The following is a 25,178-nucleotide window of genomic DNA, read 5'->3' as shown; positions in this document are numbered from 1 at the left end:
TGTGGAACTGCTAATACAGCTAAAGGCTGTGACACTTCTGTTCCCTGTGGCTTCCTCTGTTCCTTGTACTCCCATCAGCAAGGGCGATGAGCAAAGTCTCGCTTTTGCTTTGTTCCAGGTGAAGATATTCACACAAGCCTTCATGGAGCCGCTGAAGATGTCAACATCAGGCTAGACAGGAACTCCTTGACAGCTGGGAAGACCTACATCACGCTGTCAAACCACAGATCCGTGGTCATCCACAATCGGAGTAAAGTCATAGCCCACTCCAGTGGAAGGCTTTTGTTAGTCAAGAAGGGGAGGATCAGGAGAACCTGAGGTTCGTTGGGAAGATTCGTTTCAGTAAGACAGGCTGCCCAAGGGTAAAACTAACGTACGGCCTCAGAGGGATGTTGGTGCTTTTTTGAATGGCGTAGGACAAGTAAACCATCCACGACACCAGGGTGTCCCCCCCTGGGCTTCAGGGTAATGGAGCTCAGTGCTTCCCATTCCGGTTCCATCCATGTTCCAGCTCATGTTTTGGGGAGGAAAGGTTGCATTTCCTCGGAGAGCAAATTCCCGTCTGTGGGAGCCCTAAGTCAGTGAGGCCAGGTCCCTGGGCTCGCAGAGGGTCTGTGAGGCTGAGGAAGGTGTCGGCACTCCTTACCTGGGACTGCGTTGAGCGGTAGCACCTAACAGCTGCAGGCAGCGTACCTGTGGTGATATTCACTGCAGTTTCTTCCCCTCCAGCTTTGATAAGATGGCAACCTTCTTCAGCCTTCTTGTCCAGTAGTGCGCAGGGCAGGGTGCTTTGCTGGCCCCGAACGTTGAGGCCATCCGGCTGTAGGATGCTGAATTGCCTTGCGCTGTCCCGGCTTCCAGCACAACGAGGTATCCCTGCCCCTTCTCCGGGGCTCGGAGAGTTCGGAGGTGGAGGGTTCTGCGGGGAAGGCAGGGCAGCACAGGACTTGGAAGTGCCTTTGGGCGTCAGCACCTGTGTCTTCGTGGTGCTGAGAGGTGGGGCAGGCTCTCCACAGGGTGTCTCTGAAGCTTTGAAATTCCGTTTGGGGCAGCAGGGAAACACTTCTAGCCCAAGGGGATGCACTGGAAAAGACACTTAGAAGCTGGGGTGATTTAGGGAGTCCTTGTGTGCCTTCTCAGAGTTGAATGGCTGTAGGTGTATAGGAGTTAGTCTGAACCCAGAGCTGGTCAGGAAACTGCCTTCAGCTGGAGAACTTTTTGAGGGCTTCTGAGCAAATAAAGTTCAGTGTAATTAGGTCAGAAATGCCTTGAAGGCCAAAACTAGTTTTCCACTCTTCTCTGTTTTTAATTGCGCAGTGTGTGACTTCTGTGCAAGATCAGTGTGTTAACAGAAAAAGTCTCATGACCTTCTCTTAGTACGTCCCTGCGCCATTCTTTTAGCATCTCTTCCCACCTGCCTATCTCAGATGGGACCCTGAGTGATCCTCTCTCCCCTCAGAAGCAACCAGGTTTCCCCACAGTTAACTTCAACCCATTTTTTTCCAATGGCACTTGATCTTATGCCAGCTCGTGTTCTGTACTCTGAGCAGAGTGCTTTGTTCTTCCTTACTTGCAGTCTTAGGGGTGGTCATAGCTCCGAGGCCACTGTGCTGCTGTAGCAGAAGCTTTTGAGATGTCAGAGCAGAGAGGACTTTTACGATGGGAGGAGGCAGTTCAGCACCCTGCGCTTGGCTGTCACCCCAAAAGACCTGGATCATCACAAGGTCTACCCAGGGGTTTGCTCTGTCTCCCTCCTGCAGGACTTTCTGGGATTCAACAATGGAATTATTGTCTGTTGATGAAGGCTTAGTTGAGGGCTGCTCATCTCGGTGCCTGGAAGCCCCCCTCATGCACAGCGCTGTAGGTCAGCCGTGGAAAAACATTTCTCATGACACTCCACAGGGAGCAAGCCAAAGAAAGTATTTTTGGCACTGGTGACAGCATTTGCCCGAGGCTCTGTCTGCGTGCTGCTAGTAATGTCCATGGCTGTGTTTCCTTTCTAAATGTATTGGAATTTAGCTGGGTGGTGATTGCGGTCCTGTTTATACCACGTTGCCCTGATGTGCTGTGTATGGAGCCTTCCCCTCATCCCCCTCGAGTAGTCACCTGCTGGTCCTTGGTGGCCAGGGGACTGGAGCGTGAAGGGGGCACATCCACGTGCCAGCTGGGAAGCAAGTGCTCTGCAGCAGTGCTCCCTTCTCACCTCTCGGTTGCGAGCTTTAAACACTAGAATGATTGCTGCTACAACTACCGAGTGAGGGAGAGGTGACCTGTGTCAAAGCTCTGTGGAGAAGGCCAAAAAGAGAAAAATGTTGAAGTGGTTCAAGGCTGGATGTAAGGGTTTGCATTCAGAGATGCTGGTCCTGCCTTCGTTATTGGGTGATGCTAGGCAAAGTCCCTTCACCTCTCGGGGCCTCTGTCTTCATGCATATAAACCCATTAATTTCACTGAAGTCATGCAATGCCTGAAAGTCCGTGAGTTGGCTTTTCAAATGCTCTGGGATCCTCTGCTGGATGGCAGTGTAGGCAGTGGAGCAGATCTAGTTTGCTTATCCCTGCCAGTCCAAAAGGGAAGGTAAAAAAGAGTGATGCTGGTAACCTGCAGCTGAATCCCAGCTGCTCTCCCCTTGCCAGCGAAGCACTGCAGTGTGTGCTCCTTCATCTTCATCCATCTCCCCGAGCACCTCTACGGGAGGAAAAGCCATCTGAGGGTGTTGGTGGGTTGTCCATTAGTCGTGGCAGTAGCTTTGAGCCAGGAGGCTCTCCTGAGGGCTGCTAGCTTTCAAAAACCTCCTCTTAGCTCGTGAGTGTGGCGTAAAACTACCTGCCATGCCAGCGAACAAGTGATAACCTGATCTGCTTGGGACCCCGTGGCTTGGGGTCAGCCCCTTGCTGAGCTGCTCCTGCTGTTCCTCCCCCCGTGCGTGGCTGCTCCTGCGCTTATGCGACAGTCTCTGCAAATATGTTGTTTATTAAATGATCTGCTTGGTTTGTGTCTCCCCATGGCTGCAGGCGCTGTCGCAGGCTGCAGAAGCAGGAGGAGAATGAGAGGGATTCTTTTCTCAAGCAGCGCGCAGTGGACCCCGTGCTCCAAGAACGCCTTTCCCTTCTCTCCCGTGCCTTCCAGAACCAGAGGGCAAAGGTGCGAGAAGACTCTATGCTTTTCTCCAGTGATATTTTTGCCATTGAGCCGGTGGTAAGTGATAGCTGAGAACCTCTCTTCCTCCTCCTCCTCCTCCCTGAATGAGGTCACTTGGCAGATACCCGCGTCAGCGTCTTGATGTGCCGAGAGGGAAGACATGAGGTTTCTAGTGAGGCTGGGAGAGGTTGTTGCAAAAAGCGTTTCTAAACAGTGAGCTCCTGGCAGGCGGCGAGAGCCTGCCTAAAGCTGAGCTCTGCTGCAAGGGCTATAAATTAAGGGCACTTCATAAGTGTCCTTACAGTGTTCAGGGGTACTGATTATTATATATAAGGGCAGGCCTTACACGTAGCGTATGGGGATTAACCATGGGCATTAGTTCACCTATTGAAGAATGAAAAGGTCCTCTATGGAAAGGAGGCCAAGTTCAGCCCGTTTAATCACGGAAAGACCAATCCCTTCATATAATCTGGATTTATACCATGTGTGACTCTCCCTCCCAGCATCGTCTGTGAGCCTGCACGCAAGGCTGGCAGCTTTAAACGAACTTTTTGAGTTTCATTGCAGACTTGGAGAAAACTTTTTGCTTTTGCGTTTGCGCAATCAAAACCTCATGTCCTTCAACGAAACAGAGCCCTGACTCTGAGTATTTGCATGGTCTGAGATGAAGAATGCCTGCTGCCTGAGCAATGCAAAATCCCTTCTCATCCTGTTGCAAACGCTAGAATAATCTGAGCCTCTTCTTTCTTTTATAGTAGGTGAAACGATTATTTTTTTTTAAGGAAGGGGATCTTGTTCTCTTCTTGGTTACTCCTATAGCCCGAATGAGGCTGAGAGCCCCCCATGTGAGCACAGCTGCAGTTTCACACCACTGCAGCTGAGAGCAGCATGATGGGACCAAGAGCCTGTGTCAGAGCAGCGGGGGTATTGCAGAGAGCGGGAGCCGATCGCCTGAGCTGTGCCAGCTGGTTTTGGAGCATGTCCCAGGGCTCCTGCTTCATTACAACTGGGCTAGGTCTCCATAACGAGCTTAACCTGCTCTTGGGCTCCTGAAGTGCATTAGGGTGAGGTCCAGCAGCCTGGCTGCCCGCTGAGTCCTGGTGCTCCGTGTAGCGCTGTACGGACCCAGAGTGTAGCCTGGCCTCAAGTCTCGAGTGGAAACCTTTCCTGAATGGCTGTGTTGATGTTACAGTTGGCTTAGGACTGGGTGTAAGTGGGATACTACAGGAGTCGTTCCCCTCCTGGCTGGTTCAGCATTATCAGTCTTTAGATTTCCATTAATTCCATGATTTGTGGAACAATGGGTTTCACATTCATAGTTTTGCTGATGTCTGTCTTCCCCCCTGGCGTACGGGTGTCTTCACATCAAATGTTAGTCTTTTTTCCTATCAAATGTAAAATCTAAAAATCCACTGCTGCTGACTTCCACAACCTTCTCCCCGGTGAGAGTCCCGTAACTTCTAGCGTGGACAGAGACCCTTCTTGCAGCGCCGTGTAAATCTGCTGGAGGGGCCCCACCAGAGCTGGGACCTTGCTGCCTCGGACCTTCTGGCCAAAAGCGGCGGCTGCTCTTCCCACCTATCACCTGTGGTGCCTGGGAGCACCCTATAGAAAGAATCAAACCCTTGGAACAAGTGGCTGGAGGTTCCCAGAGGTTAGGAGGCCGCTGGAGGGACGATAGCCTTGGAAAGGCTCTCTGGGCAGGGTGGCTTTGCAGGGTTTGTGCAGCAGCTTTGCTGTGTAAGCGGGCCGTTAGCTGCCAGGGGTTGCTCTCAGTGGAAGCTGCAGCAGGCTGTTTCAGCCTGTATAAGGTTAACTTGCTGATGAAAATAATAAGAGAAAAGAGGAGGAGCGGTTTTGCAGTCAGCCTGTGACCATGAACGTTTTGAGCAGCCGTCCAAGCCTGTGGGAAACAAGCTGTTCTGTAACTCTGACTTCCTGAGTGCGTCTCGAAGTTGATTTATTTTTGCAAAGACGCATGGTATGTCAGCAGAAGCATCTGTGGTAGAAGCCCAGGTGGCTCTCAAAGGACAAAGTCCTTGCTTTTTGCTGCACCTTCCCCACCACAGCTTAGCTGTAAGTCACAGTACAGACACGTGGGAGCTGACTCCTTGGAAATGGAAACCAGAGGAAAGGGAGGAAAAGGATTTGTAATATTGCTCTTACCTTGACAAGTCATCACTGTCTTGTCATTGCCTGGTAGCGACTCCTCAGTGCCACGTGTCAGCTCTGAGCCGATGGAGGTGGTCTTCAAGATGTGCAGGTTACGCAAGTGCTACTGCTGTTGGTGCAGAGGTTGGGCCAGGAGATAACAGCGATATTTGTTCCTGCAAACGTCCACCTCAGCTGAGGTGCCCAGCTGGTCCCCATCCAAATGAGAGGGGACTGCAGAGCACTTTGGTTTTTGGCAGAAGGCGCCATCTCCAGTGGGAGCTATGGTCCATCCCTCCGCTCGCTGTGGGTTCGGTTATTGATGGGAAGGGGCAGATACTGGCTTTGGCGCTGCCTTTTCCCTGAGTGCCCTGAACTAACAGGATGCACTTTGGGGAGTCACTTCAGTACTTGTGTTGCCAGCTCTGTCTTTGGGGGTTTTGGTGTGCTTTGAGCAGTGATTTCCTTTCCATGGATCACCTTCTCCCTCCACCAAACAAAGCAGGCCGACAGTTGGTGGTGCCCCACTTTCCAAGACCAGCTTTTTCCTTTTCAGGCTGGTGGAGGCTGAGGAGATTTGCATTATTTAGGGGCTGAGGGAGGGGAAATAGGATCTGCATCTATTTATGGTTGGTCTCCTTATTGAGGTCACTTCTGTAGCGGTGAGTCATGGTGTGCCGTCCCCTCGGGTATCACGTTGGCATATGCTGTAGCAAAGCCAGGGCACAACAGCAGGAGTTTTTGTGCTGGATCATCATACATCCACCGTCTGTATTTTATGCCACCTGCCAGCTGCAGCCTGCCTGAGGCTGACATTAAGCCAGCAGTGTTGCAATATCGTGTTCACAGCACTGCATAGTTGCATTTCTGTCCTGGCAAGCATCCACGGTAGTTTTCCATGATCTGACTCAACTGCCATCTTACGGAGAATATGCTAGCCGCGGCAGACCGCTGGCTCCTGCCGTGTCCTAGGGCTGGTACGCCTATGTAGCAGTAGCCCGCAAGGGTGAGTAGTGAAGTGTATCCTTTTAACCAGCAATTCTTTCTTCCCCGTGGGGTAGCAGGAATGTGAGGAACCTTTCCAACAGCCTATTTTCATTTCCCAGGAGAAATAGGTCACAATATTTTCCAGTTTTATGGTCTGACATACAGCAGTAATGAAGGGAGAAATGACAAAGGTTTCCCAAAACAGTCATGTCCTTCACAATTTTTTTTTAGCCACAGAATAGTAGAATAATGTGTAACTGATGATTTCTTCTTGCCCTCTCCCTTTGAGTCAAACAGTCTGGCATGCAGCTTCACTGACAATACAGGGAAGCTGATTGTGGACGTACTGCCTGAAGTTTCTGTCCAAATACGTTGAATCCTGGAGAATGGTGATTTCATGTCAGAAGCTCAAGAGGTTTGAGTCTGTTAACTGCTGGTGCAGGTTTTCTTGGGAGTGAGGATATGAGTGCAAGGCTCCATCAATAATGCTGCGTTAGGATTGTTGCAGAGAGCTGTGCGGGTGCATATGAATGGATGGGTTGTGTTGCTCGTCCGTAGGCTTGTCTCCTCTGATGCCTTAGAGCAGTCTCATCTGACTGTGCCTTGGGATCCAGCAGCACCCTGGATGTAGGGAGATATGTCCCTTACCAGGATCTTACTGCACCACTGACTGGCTTCCTGGAGCATGGCAGGACATCTGGTGAGTTATACAGCGTACAGAGAGATGCCAGCAACACTGCAGCAATCACCGTGGTCTCGGTGGTGTTGGGCAAATCATCCCGCTGGGGCCTCGGCCGCTGGGAATAACACCTGCAGGGACCCATCGCCACTCCCTCGCTGTTTGAAGATTTACGCTTGCAGGGTTCTCCCAGGTTCTTGCTGAAGCTGGATTTTTTTTGTGCAGCGGAAGTTCACCATTTTGGTGTTCGGTTTGGGTTATTTTGAGCCAGGATCACATTCTCGTGTCAGAGAAATGCCACGTGGGCACTGACCCAGCTCCGGTTCCGCTTCCGACAGCAGCGGTGATGCAGGAACGGGAGGAGGCCAGGACAACTAGGGCTTTGTGTCATGGGCAATGTCTCATACCCCCTGTGAAGACCTGCAGGCAGCTGGAGCAGATTGCAAAGCCCTGATATTCCTCTTCTGCCAGTTGTTGCCTGCAAGCAGAGGGAGGCTTGGACAGTGAGCCCTGGCCGGGGTAGCCAGCCCTGACGGGACCTTGCCTTTGTTTGTGAGCTGGTTTACAGATCTCTTCTGCAATGATGAAGGCAGGCATGGTTTTCTTTCTTTCTATCTTTGTAACTAAGAATGGAAAAATCCATTTGACTTGCTAAATCTCTTCTGATCTGAGAAGACGTGTTCACATGGCTGTAGTGACACAGGGATATAAGGGAAGGTTTGGAGGGAAACCGTATCTTTTCTTTAGGTCAGCTGGCACTTCTGAAGAGATCCTTGATATGCTGAAGCCAGCCAGTTTAGTTCCTTTATTATAGCCCTAATTAAAAAAAAAAAAAAAAAAGGCAAGCCTTTACCGGGTGCTAGTAAAGGTAAGGGACTTAATTTTTTTCACAGCTGCTTCCAAAGTCTTACACATTTTGTAAGTGTTGTTTGCTCCTTGCTCATCATTGATGCTCTAAATAAAGGCTTACAGGGCTGTGGTTGAAAACAAGAAACGTAACGTTTGAAGGTAAATGGTTTGTTGTCTCCTGTCTTAGGAGGGAGATGTCTGGCCAAATTCTTCAGTTGAAATTTACGTGATCTTCAAACCCTGAGAAGCCAGAGTGTATCAACAGTCTGCTGCGACATCTCAGGTACAGCTCCTTTCTCCTCCTCCTGCTACCCACAGCAAAGGCGAGGCACAAATACTCTTCCAGCCCAGTTGGTTCCCACGGAATTCCTAGGAAGAGCCGGTGGTCAGCAGGGCAGTGCCAGCACCTTCCTGCTGTCCCTGTGGCTCCCAGCTGGTCTGTGCAGAGCCAGGGCTTAGCGCGCCTGGCTCCGACCGCTGATCCCAGAGCAGCCAAAGCAGCGAGCTTTCATACCATGCATTCGTTGTGCTGCAAGGTGTTTGTAAAGGCAGAGAGGTACTCGCAGAAGAGCTTTGGTGGACGAGCACTAAGCCCCTATAGACCTCCAGGATGAGCCTTTATTACGTGGATGCACCATCGGGCTCCTGAGGCGGTAGGAGCTGAGTGAAACGTGCTCCCTGCCCCTGGGTCACCTCCCGCTCTCCAGGCGCTGCCAGACCGTAGTGGCTGAGCCCTGCTGAGCGCAGGGTGTCTGTGAACGTGCCACACGTGTGCTGCTGTCCCTGCGTGGGAATCGTCACCTCGTGGCTCAAGTCTATGCTTCATCTGGGTCGCGTGTTACAGGGCTCGCTGTCCTCAGCAGGGTGAGCACCCTCCCCAGAAGTCAGAGTGCGAGCAGCCTGCTAGACAAGCTTTATGCTCCTCCCGGCTGACAGAAGTGCTGTCAGGTCTTTTTCTGGGAGCGGTTATCACTGACCCACCGAGTTATGCCGCCTTTGCCCTTACAGAGGTGATGGCCTTGCTGTGCTGGCACGGGGCAGGGAATGCTTGCAGCAAGCTCCGTGGTTCAGGTTACCTTGTCCTTCCTCTCCGTCCGTGTGGTGCTGCTTGAGGTGTTTTTCAGGAGTGGGAGGTCCCTGTCAGATTTCCATCCAGGGAACACTCTGGTTTTCCCCATCTAAGAGGAAGGAGGTGCGAGGCCCGTGGTCCCCAGCAGCCAGGCTCCCGTTCTGGAGGGTGCTGAGATCACTAACCCAGCTGCTTCGAGCCATTCCTTACTGCTCCAAGCTGACAGATACAAAGGCCATGAAACAGCTTTTTATTGATACGGTAATTGCGCAGGGTTTACTTGGCAAATGCCACCTACAGTAATTAACCAGGGCTCGTGTTAACAAACCGCCTTCCTGGCCGCCAGCTGCAGTTGTTAGAGCTGTGGAAGGAAAGGGTTGATTTAAAAAGTTGCTCCCAAGGGAATCCTGGCTCAGCGCTGTGCTCCTGGCCCTGGGATTTTTGCTGTGGTGGTGGGGCTGTCCATCACTTTGCTGCAGGGATCTCCAGGGGTTGTGCCTGGAGAGCTTTTGTTGTTGTTGTGGCAGAGAAATAGGAAAATTACTTACATGCAACCTGGGAGTTACAGGAAACAGAGCTGGGCAAGCGATCGGTGTTTAGAAAGAGGAGCCTGCTCTGGAAAAACCCTCGTGGTCCCTCAGGAGATCTGAACTCTTCCATGGGCCCCTTGGGAGAGGACCTCAAGGAGGTCACCTACCCCCCATCCCTCACAAAACAGAGCTGAGCCGCTGTATCGTCAGGGTGGAGACTGTCCCAGGGTGCAAAAAGAGTTTAAAGAAGAAACCCGTGATCTTTAACTAGGGAGTCATTAATTTTGCTTCTTGGCGACTCTGAGCAGTGTGACTGCCTTCCTCGTGCATTTGCATGCCAGTCACAGATCCCTTTGGAGGACGATTTGCAGACAGCGTGTGCCCCTTGCAGGGAATATTTAGAAGCTTTGCCCTAGTGCAGCACTGTGAAATTGCAGTTGGATCTCGAGCCCCACGGGGAAGTGGCTGGCCTCCATGTGTGTTTTTGCAGTTGCCTCCATAAATCGCTTAGCCGAACGCTTCTGGACCAGGTGATTTACAGAACTCATCAGCACTGTGCAACTTGCAAAGCCAGCGGTTAAGAAGTGGTTTGAAATTTGTTTTGTTTAAGCTCAAAATGAACTTTCTTAGTTATTCATGCAAATAAAGCCATGGCTCTTGAGTGCTGGAAGGAAGCACGTGGTGGGGGGGCTCAATCACCTAAAATTCTTTTTTTGTTGTTTTTTTCTGGATATGGAAATGTACTGGGTTACATCTGATTTCTTCCAAAACCCATTTCTAAGCCGCTTTTGCAGGGAGAAGCAAAATCCTAAGTGCTGATCCCTCCTTCACTTGCCGTGTCCTACATCGTGTAAAGCTGGATCTCTGTGTTGATGTGGTTGGTTGAGAATCACGTTCAAAACCAACCTCAAAACCTGGGGACGTTCCGTGGGCAAAAAAACGAGTGCCAGAAAGCAGCAGAAGTTAGGGACTTGGGAAACAGTTCTGTGCTGTTGGGCCACCCACACCCCTGTTTCTTTGAATGCCGAGTTGTAATCCCTCCATGATGTGCCAAGGTGTTAACCCGACTGAGATCCGAATTCTCACTCCACAGAACCAGGTGTGGCTTTGGGACTGAGGACAAGGAGGCTGCGGCCCCTCCATGCCCTGGTCCATGTGCTCTGGGACATGCTGTGGTGGGAGCATCACACGGTCCCAGCCTGGGGCACCCAGGCCTTGGCCAGCGGCTGGGTGCTCCTGGAAGCCCCAGCTGCTAGCGAGGAGCGGGACATACTCTCTTTTTTCTTTCTTTTTCTCTCGGCTGTCCTGAATGGTCTGTATTTTACTCTGCTCCTCCTCCTTTCAGGAGAGCACTCTCTGAGGTTCACCTGGAAGGAGAGAGCGTAAAACTCCCAGGGTTTCCTAAAGTTCCAGCATCAATGTAGGGGCAGAAGAAAGGATAGCTTCCGCAGACCTTCCAGGAGAGGCTGAGGGCCTGCTGCAGAAGGGAAAGAATGGCCACTGATTTTTTTTGATGATAGTGGCCGTGGGGCATGCCTCACCCATGATTATGGGCAAAACTTGTCCCTTGGAAATCTTTGTCATTTCCTAAGAGCTTTGATGGTTTAGAACATCAAGTTTTTAATGAAAATTAGGCCACATGTGATGCAAGATGGAAAAATCTTCTGAACAGCGAGCACCCAGTACTGCCTCTTTTCGGGTGTCTGTGCAATAGAAGTACACAGCCCTCCGATGCGTGCCTGAGCTGTGAAGTGTAACTCATCTCTGCTGTCAGCTGGGCTTCGGCTGGATCCACTGAAAAACCACTGAATTCAGCACAAGCTCCCTAGCTCTTCCTTTCTGGCTTTGGACGTGATCAAACATCCCCGTGCCACGGTTGCAAGCCCAAAGTCAGGGATCACTGAAAAGGCTGTTCCAGGAGGGTTTTTTCCGAGTTGTGATCTAGTCACACGTGGGCTGCTCTTTGCAATAAGAAGTTGGTTTGGACATTCTGGAATGACTAAGCAGCAGACTTTTATAAAAAAAGAAATCAACTTTCAGTCCCTAAGCTTTAGTTAATGGTGGGTGTCACACAAAAGGAGCTCAAAGGATAGAGGAATAGTTTTGCACAAAAGCCACAGTGACAGTTGTGTACAACTTCTGGGGCTACCTTCTGCTCCTTGTGCTACTCGCTTTCCGTACAAGAGTAGAATGGGATGGCAGTGTTACCGAAATCTCGGAATGAAGAACTTACCGACACCAATGTGATGTAGATAAGCAGACATTTCTTTATGGACGGCCGGGTGCGTGAGTGAGTCCCCTCATGATCGACGCACACCATGGTTCAAAATCACACACCTTATATAGAACTCATTCATACATATTCATTAAATATCCATGCATAATCGTAAGATTTCCCATAAATCATTAACATACTCTCGTACCCGATTCTGCGCAGTAAAGGTTAGAAGGGTCCGGAAATGGGTCTGGGGTACGATTTGGGTAGGTGGTATGTGAGTCGGTGGTCTCGATCTCCCCCTGCCAGAATTACCTGCCACTTGAGGTAACTGTTTCTTGGCCGGCAGCTATGGGTTGCTTCACTCGACTCTTCCCAGTTCACATAAATTCTCATTTTGACATTTTAGTACATCCTCCTAGGTTACATATAAACAATCATCTCAAATCTTAAGTCTGTTATCTAAGTTCTAAACATTCCTACTAGGTGATTCTGACCAATTCCTCCGGCCTTGGTACGGGGCTGTACAGAGGGTTTTCTATAGCCGCTTTTTACTATAACTATAAGTTTCATTAAAAAATATTTTCTTATCCTCTTATATTTCTATTACATGATTGATTTTATAAAATCAAATAATCAATCAAATAAAGTCAATCTTAACTTATTAGCAAATCTATAACATTTCCCCATCCTCTTATATTTCTATTACATGATTGATTTTATAAAATCAAATAATCAATCAAATAAAGTCAATCAATCTTAACTTATTAGCAAATCTATAACATTTCCCCCCTTTGAAAGTGTTGAAAATCATTATTTCAATGCTTTCACATTATTTACATATCATTTGTTTCAACATATTTTGGTGGTGGGCTATACCTTGGTGGACTGGTTGGTACTTCTCTCATGATCATACGATTGATTGCAATTCTATTGGTAAACTGCTTCTTCAAACATGCATATACCAACATGATCATCAAAAAGACAATCAGTAACAGAAACAAAGTTTTGATTAGGGATTGTATCCAAGAGCTCAAGTTCCTTCCTAATTTGTTAAAAATTTTCCCTAACCAGTCTTCTGACATATCTTCTTGAATTGATTCTGTTTCTTTTTCAATTTTATCTAATAAATCCAAATCATGTTCGACATCTTGTGTGACATTTGAAATGGGGATGCAACGGTGGTCCAGCTTATCTTTGAGATATCCACATACTCCATGTTCTTTAAGTAGGAGCATATCTAGTGCCATTCTATTTTGTAAAGTCATTCTAGAGGTCGCCTGTAATTGTATATTCAATTCCTTAAACCCCTTTTTGGTAACGTTTGCTAATTTTTCCACTTGACCAGTTAACTTATAAAGCCATGCTCTGTTTCTATACGATGCTATAGGATTTAAAAGTGATTCAATTGCCCAGCCAATTTTCACTCCTGTAGATGGTTCATTCCAAGTATCATCATTTGTCTCAGATCTCTTTGTTCGTTTCAGTTCTAAATTTTCTAGAGATCCTCTAAACGATGATTTCTTCCAAATCGGACACAATGTTGGCACGCCTAAAGTTATTTGTTTCACTTTACCATCTAATGGTAGATGAGTTGTCCAGGTTCCATCACTCAATGCCCAAATTAAATGTCCTGGACTTTGAATAGTAGATTTTCTACAACTAAACATAATTCCTCTTCTGGGTATATAGGCGCTAGATAGATTGAGAGTATTCTTAAGACCTCGACAAAAACAACCATATTTTAAAGCGGCAGCCAAAGGAGGGATTCTTTGAATTATTAAGTCTGCATTGCTACAATCATACACTTTTTCACATTTCCACCATGGCACTATTTTATTCTCCTTTTCTCCCAATGAAGTTGATCTATCATTGACCCAGGGTAATACTGAAAACACTTTTCCATCCCAGGTAAAACACCAAGGAGTTTTTGCCATATACTGAAAATGGGAATATAAGGTCATAGACCAAACCGAATCCCAAACTATTTCCTTTTCCTGTAGGGTTCGATTCTTTTTCTCACATTTTGTCTCGGTTATCCATACACTGGTGTTTGTTGTAGCCATTTTAGGCTAGTAACACCATCCCTTGTTCCCTAAATCTCCATATAATCCCGGTTTAGCTACAAATCATCCTTTACATTCCCAAATGGTTGAATATACTGGTGATTCTTCCCCAACTTTAACCTTTTGCAATTCCCAAGTTTCCCTAGGTTCTTGTTTACAATCCATTGTCTCATTTTCATATTCTAATTTGGTCAGATTCATGGTTAAGATTCCCCATGGAATAGATTCACCTACTGCCCTCGGTATTGGTAAACAAGCAGTGATCTGCATAACATTTTGTAAATTGGCAAATCCTTTAATCAATCCTACCATCAAATTTTCCTCAGCCGTTTGTTTGGGAATTTCAATCACTTGTTCTGTCTCTATTTGTCTTTCATTCCTGTCCACCAAGTCAGCCCATGATCCTGCCAACACTACCAACCCAAATGGAATCCAAAGAACGATCATAACCTGATATGAAAAATTAGACATTTTTCAAAGTCAAATTTAAAGTCTTTGGGTCACGGTTGATAATCTTCCATGGAATAGGTGCTTTCTTCACTCGAGTATAATGGATCCAAGCATCCGATTCTGCTATCTTGAGAGCCGTAAAAGTGGTTAACAGTACTTGGAAAGGTGCTTTCCAACGTTCCTGTAAAGGTTCAGAGGTCCAGGTCTTCACATAGACATAATCTCCTGGTTGGAAATCATGCACTGAATTTTCCAGGGATAAAGGTCTATTCCAAATTACTGCACTCCGAATTGCAGCCGGAGTTTTTCCTAGAGAAAGCAAATAGTTATATACATCCTGCTTTCCTTTTACATGTACGTTTGGATTTGGTTCTGGAGACTCATATGGTTTTCCATATAATAATTCATAAGGACTGAGTGAGGTTCCACTCTTTGGCTGTACCCTGATACGTAATAATGCCAATGGAAGCGCCTGAGGCCACTTTAGACTGGTTTCTTGACAAATTTTACTTATTTGTCGTTTCAAAGTTTGATTCATCCTTTCCACTTTCCCACTAGATTGGGGTCTCCAAGATAAATGTAGGTCACAATTAATACCCAATACTTTGCTAACACTTTGGACTACTTCAGCAACAAAGTGTGGACCTCTGTCAGAAGAAATTCCAATAGGAACTCCAAATCTCGGAATTATTTCTTGTAATAACCACTTCACCACTTCTTTTGCTTGTGTGGTGCGACAGGGAAGGGCTTCTGGCCATCCTGTAAAAGTATCAACCCCTACCAGGATGTACCGGTACCCATTTTGTCTAGGTAGCTCTGAAAAATCTACTTGCCAATCATCTCCAGGTTCTACACCAGATTTCAGTCTACCCATTTGAACCTTTTTCTTAATCATTGGATTATTTTTCAAACATACTTCACACTTTGCAGTTACCATTTTAGCTATTCCCAACATCTTAACTGATATTACTTGTTTTCGTAAAGATGTTACTAAGGCTTCTGCTCCCCAGTGACATTCCTGATGTCTCGTTTGAATTATCTCTCTCATCACAAGAGGTGGAATTACTACCTGTCCATTAGGGGTTACCCACCATCCCGCTAAGTTTTTCTTAGCATTTAATAACAGACTCAATTTGTCATCTTCCTCTGAATATCTCGGGTTTTCCCTAGGAAGGGTTACTGTTTTAGAAGGAATTATTGCCATTTGCAATGCTTGTTTCTTTGCTACCTTTTTTGCTGTTCTATCAGCTAAATTATTCCCAGCTATTACTTTTGTATTCCCAATCTGGTGTGCCTTACAGTGCATGATTGCTACTTGATCTGGCTTTTGAACTGCTTGCAATAATCATAAAATTTCTGTTTGATGCTTAATGTTTGATCCTTGAGAGGACAATAACCCCCTCTCTTTCCACAAAGCTCCATGGACATGCGCTACCCCAAAGGCATATTTTGAACCAGTCCAGATACTTACTTTCTTGTCTTTGCTTATCTCTAAGGCTCGAATTAAAGCGATGAGTTCTGCCTTTTGGGCTGATGTGGTACTCGCCAATGCTCCTGCTTCTATAACTGTAGTCTCTGTTGTTACCGCATATCCGGCGTATCGGACTCCTTGTTCCATGAAGCTGCTTCCATCAGTATACAGTTCCCAGTCTGGTCGCTCCAATGGCACATCCTTCAGATCTTCACGACTGGAATAAACATACTCGATGGCAGCCAAGCAATCATGTTCCAGTCGTCCTTCTTCCTGTATGGAACTTAAAAATACTGCAGGATTTACCAGGTTAGTTGTCTTTAGAATCACATCATCCTGTTCAGTCAGTACTACCTGGTACTTCATCATTCGGCTGGGAGACAGCCAGTGTCCCCCCTTCTGTTCTAGGACAGTTATCACCATGTGTGGGACATAGACTGTTATTGTTCTTCCCAAAGTCCATTTCCGAGCTTCTTGTATGAGCATCACTGTTGCTGCCACTGCTCGAAGGCAGTTTGGCCACCCTCTACTCACTGTGTCCAGTTGTCTAGAGAAATATCCGACTGGTCGTTTCCAGCTTCCTATCCTCTGGGTTAACACGCCCGGTGCAAGGTGTTGCCTTTCATGTACAAACAGCTGGAAATCTTTGGTTAGATCCGGCAGTCCCAAGGCAGGTGCAGACATTAAGGCACGCTTCAACTCTACAAAAGCCTTTTGTTGTTGTGGGCCCCATACAAAGGGAGGGTTCTTTTGGGCCTCGTACAGCGGTTTAGCTATTAGCCCATAGTTCATGATCCAAAGGCGACACCACCCTCTCATTCCCAAAAATGCTCTGAGTTCATGAATGTTTCTCGGCTCAGGTATACCACAAATAGCTTCTTTGCGATCTTTTCCTAATTGTCGTTGTCCTTTTGAAATCTCAAAGCCCAGATATATCACAGTCTGGCAGGCTGTCTGGGCTTTCTTCCTGGACACTTTGTATCCATTTAGTCCCAGGAAATTCAAGAGGTCGATAGTCACCTGTATACAGGTAAGTCTTTCTTCTGTAGCAATCAATATGTCATCCACATATTGTAAAAGTAAATGCCCAGGTCTTGATTTATCCTGTTTCCACATTTCAAGTTCCTTTGCTAATTGATTTCCAAAGATAGTTGGACTGTTTTTAAATCCTTGGGGTAATCTAGTCCATGTCAACTGCATCTTTCGCCCGGTTTGAGGATTTTCCCATTCAAAAGCAAACAGTTTTCTGCTTTCTTTTTCCAAAGGTATACAAAAGAAAGCATCTTTTAAATCAAGCACTGTAAACCGTTGATAAGTGTCCCTCAATGCTGTTAACAGTGTATAAGGATTTGCTACTACAGGATAAATATCCTTAACTAGTTGATTTACTGCTCTCAAATCTTGTACCAGCCTATATTCACCCGAGGGTTTTCTGACTGGTAAAATAGGAGTCTTATACTCAGATTCACATTCTTCCAAAATGTTATACTCCAAAAATTCATGTGTAATTATCTTATTTCCAAATTTCAAATCTAGGTGTTGTAGGAATGGCCTGGTTTTCTTCTTTCCCTGTTGCTCCTATTATATTGGCTGGTTTTGTTCCTATTTTTCCTTTACATGTATTTAATACCGAAAATGTCGCTCCTGTATCTACTAAAAATTTAACTTCTTTATCTCCCAGCTAAATTTTAACCAGAGGTTCAGCTGGGTTCCCCTCCGGTCCCCTTCAGTCGTCTAAAATCATTATCTTGGCAAGGTCGTGAGAAACACTCTTGTTTCTAGGGCAATCCTTTTTCCAATGTCCTTCCTCTCTACACAAAGCACACTGATTTACTCCTAAGGGGGTATTAAATTTCCGATGGCCACAGTGCATACAACCTCCCCTCCCATTAAATCCTCGTCCTCTTCCTCTGCCCCTTCCTCTGTCTACCGTTCCTGTCATTACTGCCAATAAATCTGTTCTCCTTGATTTTCTTTCTTCTCTTTCTCTGTTGTTATATACCCTCCATGCGACTTCCAGCATTGTATTCAAACTCCTTGAATTCTCTCCCTCCAGTTTCTGGAGTTTTTTCCTTATATCTGGTGCCGATTGCCCCATAAAAATCAAAGCCAGTTGCATTTGTGCTGCCTCTGTTTCCACTCTCAAATCAGTATGTTTTCTGGCAGCTTCCTTTAATCGTTCCCAAAATGCTGAGGGAGATTCATTTTTATCTTGTCTTACTTCATATAATTTAGACCAATTCAGAGATTTAGGCATGGCATGTCTAATCCCATATAAAACCCATTTCTGATACCGTCTCAGTCTTTCTCTATGTGTTACATTATTTGGATCCCACTGCGGATCCCCAGATGGAAAATTCTGTTCTATTGTTCCACCTGTAATTCCACTCATCACATCCAACTCTGCCTGAGCTTTACCAGCTTTTAATACCATTTGCTTCTCTGTATCATCTAACACATTATCCAGGATCACCTGTAAATCATTCCAGTCTGGATTCTGTGTTCTAGTTATAGTATCTGCCACCTTGCCCACTTTTTCAGGATCTTCTCTATAATTTCCTGCTGCCTGCTTCCAAGTCATCAAATCCTAGCTGTAAAAGGTACTTTCACTAGACCGGTCCATCACTACCAACTCCCTGTCGCAGGGGAGCTATAGTCTGTGTCTGTTGCCGAGTTCTCCGTGAAACAGGAGTATGAATTACAATCTCCGATAATCTCTCTTCCACATCTCCTGTTCCACTGCTATCCGGTTCAATCGCCTGTTCTCGTGCCCTAGATTCTCGACCCTGATTCCTTTCTCTCCTAAGAGGGGATATATCTAATTCTGGTCCATCATCACTCTCAGTGACAATCTTTTTCTTTAAACAACCTTTCCCGATCTCACAAGTTGAGCAACTGCAGAATAGTATTATAATTCAGTGTTCCATTTATGGGCCACTTTTCCTGATTTTCCAATGTATACAGAGGCCACCAATTATTACAATACTCAATCATCTGGCTTTTTGGCAAATCCTCATATAAATCTCCCCAATGTGCCAATAAACATCCCAATGGAGAATTTTTCGGGATTTTATCATTTACAGCAAGATTACGCATGCTTTTACTTTTAAACAACCGAGTTAACTTAGATGCCATGGTATAATCACTCACAGTACAATACACAATTATTCAACTCTGTCTCCCCGATCCGCGGATCCACGCTCCACACTCGCTTTCGTGCTTAATTGCACGTCTCACCCTTACAGCCACACTCACACTTTTCCACAATTGTTACTTTAAACAAAGACATAAAACACAATATTATACACTTCTTAATTTTCTTCTCGATACACAGACACAATAAACAATTCTGTATCAGAAGAAAAACCCCTCCTAACTTCTTGTTAGAGGCACTACCTTAGAGAACACTAGAGCATGTAGGTTCTCTTGTTTCCACTTTTGTCCAACCCTGCAATAGCTTTCGCTTATGTCTTACGGGCAGGCGCCTAGGCTTCCTCTTCCACAAGGATCCTTATAGTCCAAGCCTGCGCAGCTTTCACCGCGTCTGACAGGCAGACTTACTCAGTGAGACTCAAACCCACTGGTGGGTCTCCAACCCACTCCTTACCATACACTTATTATAGTGGGACTCCTACCCACTTACTACAATTACAAGAAGAAGTGTCTTACCAAAATCCAGGGAACGTCGCGAAGAGCCTTACGGATCGGGGATCGATGGGTATCCCCGAGAAATCCTCGGTGCCGGCTGGAACTGATCAGGTCCCCGACTCCTCCGGTCTCCTTCAGCGAGGTCCCATCTGGGTCGCCAAAACTGTTACCGAAATCTCGGAATGAAGAACTTACCGACACCAATGTGATGTAGATAAGCAGACATTTCTTTATGGACGGCCGGGTGCGTGAGTGAGTCCCCTCACGATTGACGCACACCATGGTTCAAAATCATACACCTTATATAGAACTCATTCATACATATTCATTAAATATCCATGCATAATCGTAAGATTTCCCATAAATCATTAACATACTCTCGTACCCGATTCTGCGCAGTAAAGGTTAGAAGGGTCCGGAAATGGGTCTGGGGTACGATTTGGGTAGGTGGTATGTGAGTCGGTGGTCTCGATCTCCCCCTGCCGGAATTACCTGCCACTTGAGGTAACTGTTTCTTGGCCAGCAACTATGGGTTGCTTCACTCGACTCTTCCCAGTTCACATAAATTCTCATTTTGACATTTTAGTACATCCTCCTAGGTTACATATAAACAATCATCTCAAATCTTAAGTCTGTTATCTAAGTTCTAAACATTCCTACTAGGTGATTCTGACCAATTCCTCCGGCCTTGGTACGGGGCTGTACAGAGGATTTTCTATAGCCGCTTTTTACTATAACTATAAGTTTCATTAAAATATATTTTCTTATCCTCTTATATTTCTATTACATGATTGATTTTATAAAATCAAATAATCAATCAAATAAAGTCAATCAATCTTAACTTATTAGCAAATCTATAACAGCAGGGGGACCTAAGCCAAAATCTGAGCTAGAATTCAGGCACTTTAGGCTGCTCCAGTGGTTCAAGAAAGGCTTCAGACTGAAAGATCCTGCACTATGCCATCTTAGCAGACTTAAGGAAGAAACTCAGCATCCTGGAGTTCAGCTGTAAGCCTTGTGGTCTCAGTTGCCTTTGCAGCAAGGGGTATGTGTGTTAGCAGTACACTTAGAGCTTATCTGGTTTCAGTAGCGAGGAGGCTGGTTTTCCGTAACTGCTCAGTATGCTTCAGGTGGGGCGTCTTTACAAAGCTGAGCTCTTGGTTTGATGGTGGGAACAGGTGAGTGCTGCTCTCTGGAGACCGTAAAGCCCCGTCTTAACAAGGCGCTGCTGCAGGCGGTGAGCCCTGGAGCACCCCGGTACGGAGCCCTACGTTAGGCGCAGGTGGTGGCTGAGATGCTCTGCCTGCTTGAGGCAGCGCTCGGGTGCGCGTGTCGCTGTCAGCAGGCTGCTGGGGTATCGCTGTCAGCAGGCTGCTCTGCCTTGCTTGGGCTCATACTTCTCAGCTCCCGTGCGGTCGTCTCCGATTGCAGCGATACAGACAGCAGATTTTTCTCTCCGGCTCTGTTTTGTGAGCTTTGTGCCTTCTCTGAATGGATTTCAAAGCTCGTTTAAGTGCATGGGAAGGAATTCAGAAATCATGTTTTATACGCAGCATCACTTTCTGAGGGTGCAAACTGATTGCTAAGTTACAAACCAGCCCAAGGGCTCCGTCAGAAGTTAGAAACCAGCCGCAAAGTTGATCTGCTGAGGGAAGAGAAGGGTCCCGTATCTTCTCGCGGAGCATCTAGTGCTGGTGCCACCCAGCCCGGAGTCGGGGACTGGCTCTGAGGCTGCCTGGAAAATCCAGGCGAACCGAAGGAATTCTGTACTGACATGGCAACCTCTCCCCAGGCCGTGAGACCAGGCTGCCCCTGCGCATCAAAGGGAGCGGCATAGGGCCCCAGCTGCGCTTCAGCTTTGACCAGCTGGACATCGGGAAGGTTTTTGTTGCGTCAGCCCCCAGCTACGAGGTGAGCAGTGGGGCTTGCTGGGGTTGGGGTGGATCCTGATGGCCCCTGGGGCAGCAGTGAGCTTTGTGCACCTGCTGGATTTCTGGCAACACAGGCAGTTATGTGCACGCATTATTTGATGTAAGTTAAATGTGGGAGTTTTTGCAGAATCTGGATAGTTTTGATGGGGTCTGAAAGGTGTGTATGTTGTCCACAAAGCCCCGATCCCTGCGTTTTGGCAACCTCCCTTTGAGACCAGCTGGGAGGCTTCATGCAGAAAATCCAGCCCTTGACACATGATAGCAACACCGGGTCAAAAAGGTCAGGATCCAGAGGCTTTTGTTTCAGCCCTAGATGCACTGCGCCCTGGTACCCTGGCGGTTAAAAAGCAGCTGGAACAAAGGGGTTGTGTTCCGACTCGAGTCCGTTGCAAACACCTTTCAGTGAAGCGCAACTTGCTGGATCCTGGCGCCGGAGGGAAGCCGGGCAGCCTCCCCGCGCAGAGCTGCCCGCGCAGGCACCGGGAGCGCTGTCCCTGCTGACCAGCCTCCTGCCACCCTTCAGACCTGGTGCCCCTCTGGCTCTATGAACAGAGCAGGGCAGTTCTGGAAATGAAGCAAAGGAGCTTTCTGGGTATTTGCCTCCCCCCGCCGATGGTGGCAAGTTTTCTCAAAAAAAAACCAACCAAAAAAACCCCCAAGATACAGCAACTGGAGGCGGTAGAAAATGAGGCAGTACATGGTGCCAGACATTTTCAAAAGCTTGACTGTTGCAGGGAAGGACACGTTAAGGTGTTTTCTTGCCAAAATATTGTGCACTGTATGTATGCATTTTTTAATGCTGATTCTTTATTGATTCTATATATATCAATGTGTTGGTTTCATTACTGGAGAAAATGTGAATAAGTAGATGATACTCCAAGTGCTGTATTAAGTAGCCAGACTGGAGGTAAACTTCAGTGTAGGATCCCTAAGTGCAATTTGTAATTAAGGTGTAAAACATATGAGTAGTTTCCAAGTTACCAGTGCAGAATTTGAATACAGGAATGTTTTCAACAGCAGCTGCAAAATTAAAAAAACAAGGGCTGTACCTCTGCTTCTGTCTCAGTTTTTCTGACAGGTTTTGCGAGGACAAAACTTAGGGAAAATAACTGCCAAGCAGGTAGATAAGTCCACAGAAATGGCCGGATTTCACCTGCAGCCTTCGGAAACTGTAGAGCTTTGCTTTGGGTAGGTTTGGTGACCACCAGTGTGCTGATACTCACAGGCAGGTGTGGGCATTTCTTGCTGAATCTCAGCAAATGCTGCAGGATTGTGTAGCTTGTTGGAGCAGTAAATAATGGTAAATTAGTAGATGATGGCTGTGAATATTTATGAAAGAGATTCTTTAGAGCAGGTGGAGCTGCTATGCCCCTCCCTCTCATCCTTTCTTGACATGTCTGGTTGAGCAAAGACAAAGAGACTCTCAGATCAAAGAAAAGAACAAAATGCGCCTCACTGACGTACCCTAGCAGAGTCGGGGAGTGCTGCTGAAGCTGGTTATGGGGCTGTCCCAAGGTATTTTCTACATCCAGTAAACTTGCTGGCTGTGACGGGAGCTGAATGTGTTTTGCCCTTGGCAGGACTGGGCTCATCTGGAGCGGGAGCAGTTAGGTGACGATTCGCTGTAATGCTGCGACCGCCCTTTGCTGCTCTTTGGGGCAGGTCTGCATCGCCTTGGTGATGCTGAGCACATCCTCAGCCCTGCAAGTCCAAGCGGACTGCTCTGTGTCAGTGGAATAAACCCAGAGTGACTCTGTTTATGTGAAGTTATCACTGGGGTTTTTTGCATGCAAAAACCCAAAGGCAGAAACTGTCCTGTTGTGTTTTCTTTGGCTTCAGCCAAGCAGCAGCACACAGCATCTTCTGCCTTTTGTAGAAGTTTAATTAGAAAACAAATCAGCCTTCTGTAAGGAAAGAAGATTCCTCATGTATTTCCATTTTGCTTTCTTGCTGCTGCAGGTGATCCTGTTTAACAAAGGAGTCATTGATGCCCCCTCCAAGTTGGTCCTTCCGGCGACGGCTCTGGGCTCCTGCTTCTCCTTTCTCCCCCAGGAGGGCATCGTTTTACCAGATGTCCTCCAAGTCATCCAGATCTCCTTCAGTTCCACCGCCCTGGGGCAGTTCACAGAAGGATTCCGGTTCAGTGTGGATGGGTCCCCTGAGCCCGTGACCTTGACCGTCAGGTGAGGAGGGTTACAGGAGCCTGGGGGGTGCCTCCACAGTAATTCCCACTGCAGACTCCTCTCCTCGAGATGGCATCTGCCTCCTTGCTTTCTGTCTTGCCTTTGTTCCAAGGACCCCTGTCCAGCCCTTATCTCTCATTCTCCAGCCCCACAACTCAAGCTGTTTGTTTCAAATGCTTTTGAGATGCCCACCCACCGGGGCAAGCCGAGCCTCCCTCTTCAGGGGGGGTTGTGCACTGGATTTAGTTCTCCAGGGAGGGAAAAACTCCCAGTTCTTTTGAGTGGAGGTGAGCTGGCTGGTGGGACACGGGGCTGCAGAGGAAGGAACAGCGGTGGGAGTGCAGGTGGTTCCTCTCCTACCTTGTGCTCCTTCCTGCTCTGCGAGGACCCCGATCTCCCTTCAGAAGCACTATTGGAAGATGTGGCTGTTGCCATAAAGACTGCCCTCTTCCCCCGTTCTCTTGCAAGCTGCGCTGTTACCGGCTGTAGCGCACAGGGCTCTGGGCTGGCTGCTTGGCCGAGCCCTCTGGGCAGTCCTTCAGGTCTGACTTCCTTGAGCACAGCTCCTGTGTGCTCAGCAGAAACGGCAGTTATTTCCCCCCTCGCTGCAAGGCTCACCCTTGGCAGTTTCCCAGTGTGAGACCCAGTTGTGGCTGGTTTGGAGGCAGTTTTCTATTGTCTTTTGGCAAGTGCTATTACGGAAAGCATGTCTGCTCCCTTTGCTCCATCCAGAGTAGGATGCTGGGGCTTGGCAGGTTAAGTCTGATTACGTGAGGTCCTTGGAGAGGGAACCTCATTGCCAGAAGGGATTTGCTACCTAACTTGTTCTCAGGAACGGATTCAGCTCCAGGAATCGAGAATTAGCATGGGATTGAAACTCCTGAAAGTCAGATTTTGAGTGCTTTTTGATTGTGCAGTCAGAAGATGCCCAAACCATAGGTGATCACTCTTTGCTTGGAAACAGACCTGACGAGGTCCTGAACGCTTGTTCTTTTGCTCTTTAGAAAGGGATGCTGGAACTGGGACACCACGGGTGAGTGCAGGTCCCTCCTGCGGGAGGCTGGGGTCTGTTCATGTGTACGAGAGACCCGGTGGCAGTCCTGTGAATAAAACTAGGAGGCACGGGTCACTGTGCTCCTTGATCTGTATTTGTTTTTTTCAGCAAGAGGCAGAGCTGGCATTGATTGGCATCAACCATGAAATTAATGAACGTTGTGCAGCTTCAAGTGCTGATTTCAGTGGATGTTGGTGAGTTTGGGAGTTTGGAACCTCTCTGAATTTAGGGATGGGCAGGCTGGTGTGGTGGCTTCAGGACACTCATGTTCGGTGGTGCAAACAGTCTTGCTCTTGGATGTGTCAGCCGGTGCACTGGTGACAAGCTGATACTTTCCTCCAAGATTCCGCCGTCCACTGTGTAGAACTTGTGCTGCGTTTCTCAGTAGATGTCTGGGGCTCCTGTGGATTCGTGCCTCAAAATCCTGCACGCATAATGGTAGTGTGGAATAAGGTCTGAGGAAGATGTCCATATAGGCCATGGAAAGGCCAGTTCCAGCAAAGAGATACCAAAGCAGGGAACCTGTGGCTGAGAGGGCTAGTTACAATGAACCTGCTTCTGCATGGACAGCTCTGCCCGTCACATGACAGATGGGGAAACTGAGGCACAGAGCCATCACTTGTTCAGGGTCCTTCACTGGGCCAGCAGCAACCTGGGGGTGTACCCTGCCTGCCCTGGTGCCCTGAGCCACCTCAGCAGCTGCCACCTGCTGACCACGTTGCTTTGGCTGCCTCCTGTGCACAGGGATGCTGTGCC

General features: G+C 47.5%; 1 pseudogene; it reads left to right on the top strand.

Moving 5' to 3' along the window:
* LOC129785699 (hydrocephalus-inducing protein homolog) overlaps nt 1-25,178 on the top strand; it is a 67,163-nt pseudogene that overhangs the window by 32,261 nt on the left and 9,724 nt on the right.

Source organism: Falco peregrinus, chromosome 14 (assembly GCF_023634155.1).
Source record: "Falco peregrinus isolate bFalPer1 chromosome 14, bFalPer1.pri, whole genome shotgun sequence".
Taxonomy (NCBI): domain Eukaryota; kingdom Metazoa; phylum Chordata; class Aves; order Falconiformes; family Falconidae; genus Falco; species Falco peregrinus.
Note: the sequence above shows the minus strand (reverse complement) of the source record. Positions and strands in the feature narration are given on the sequence as shown.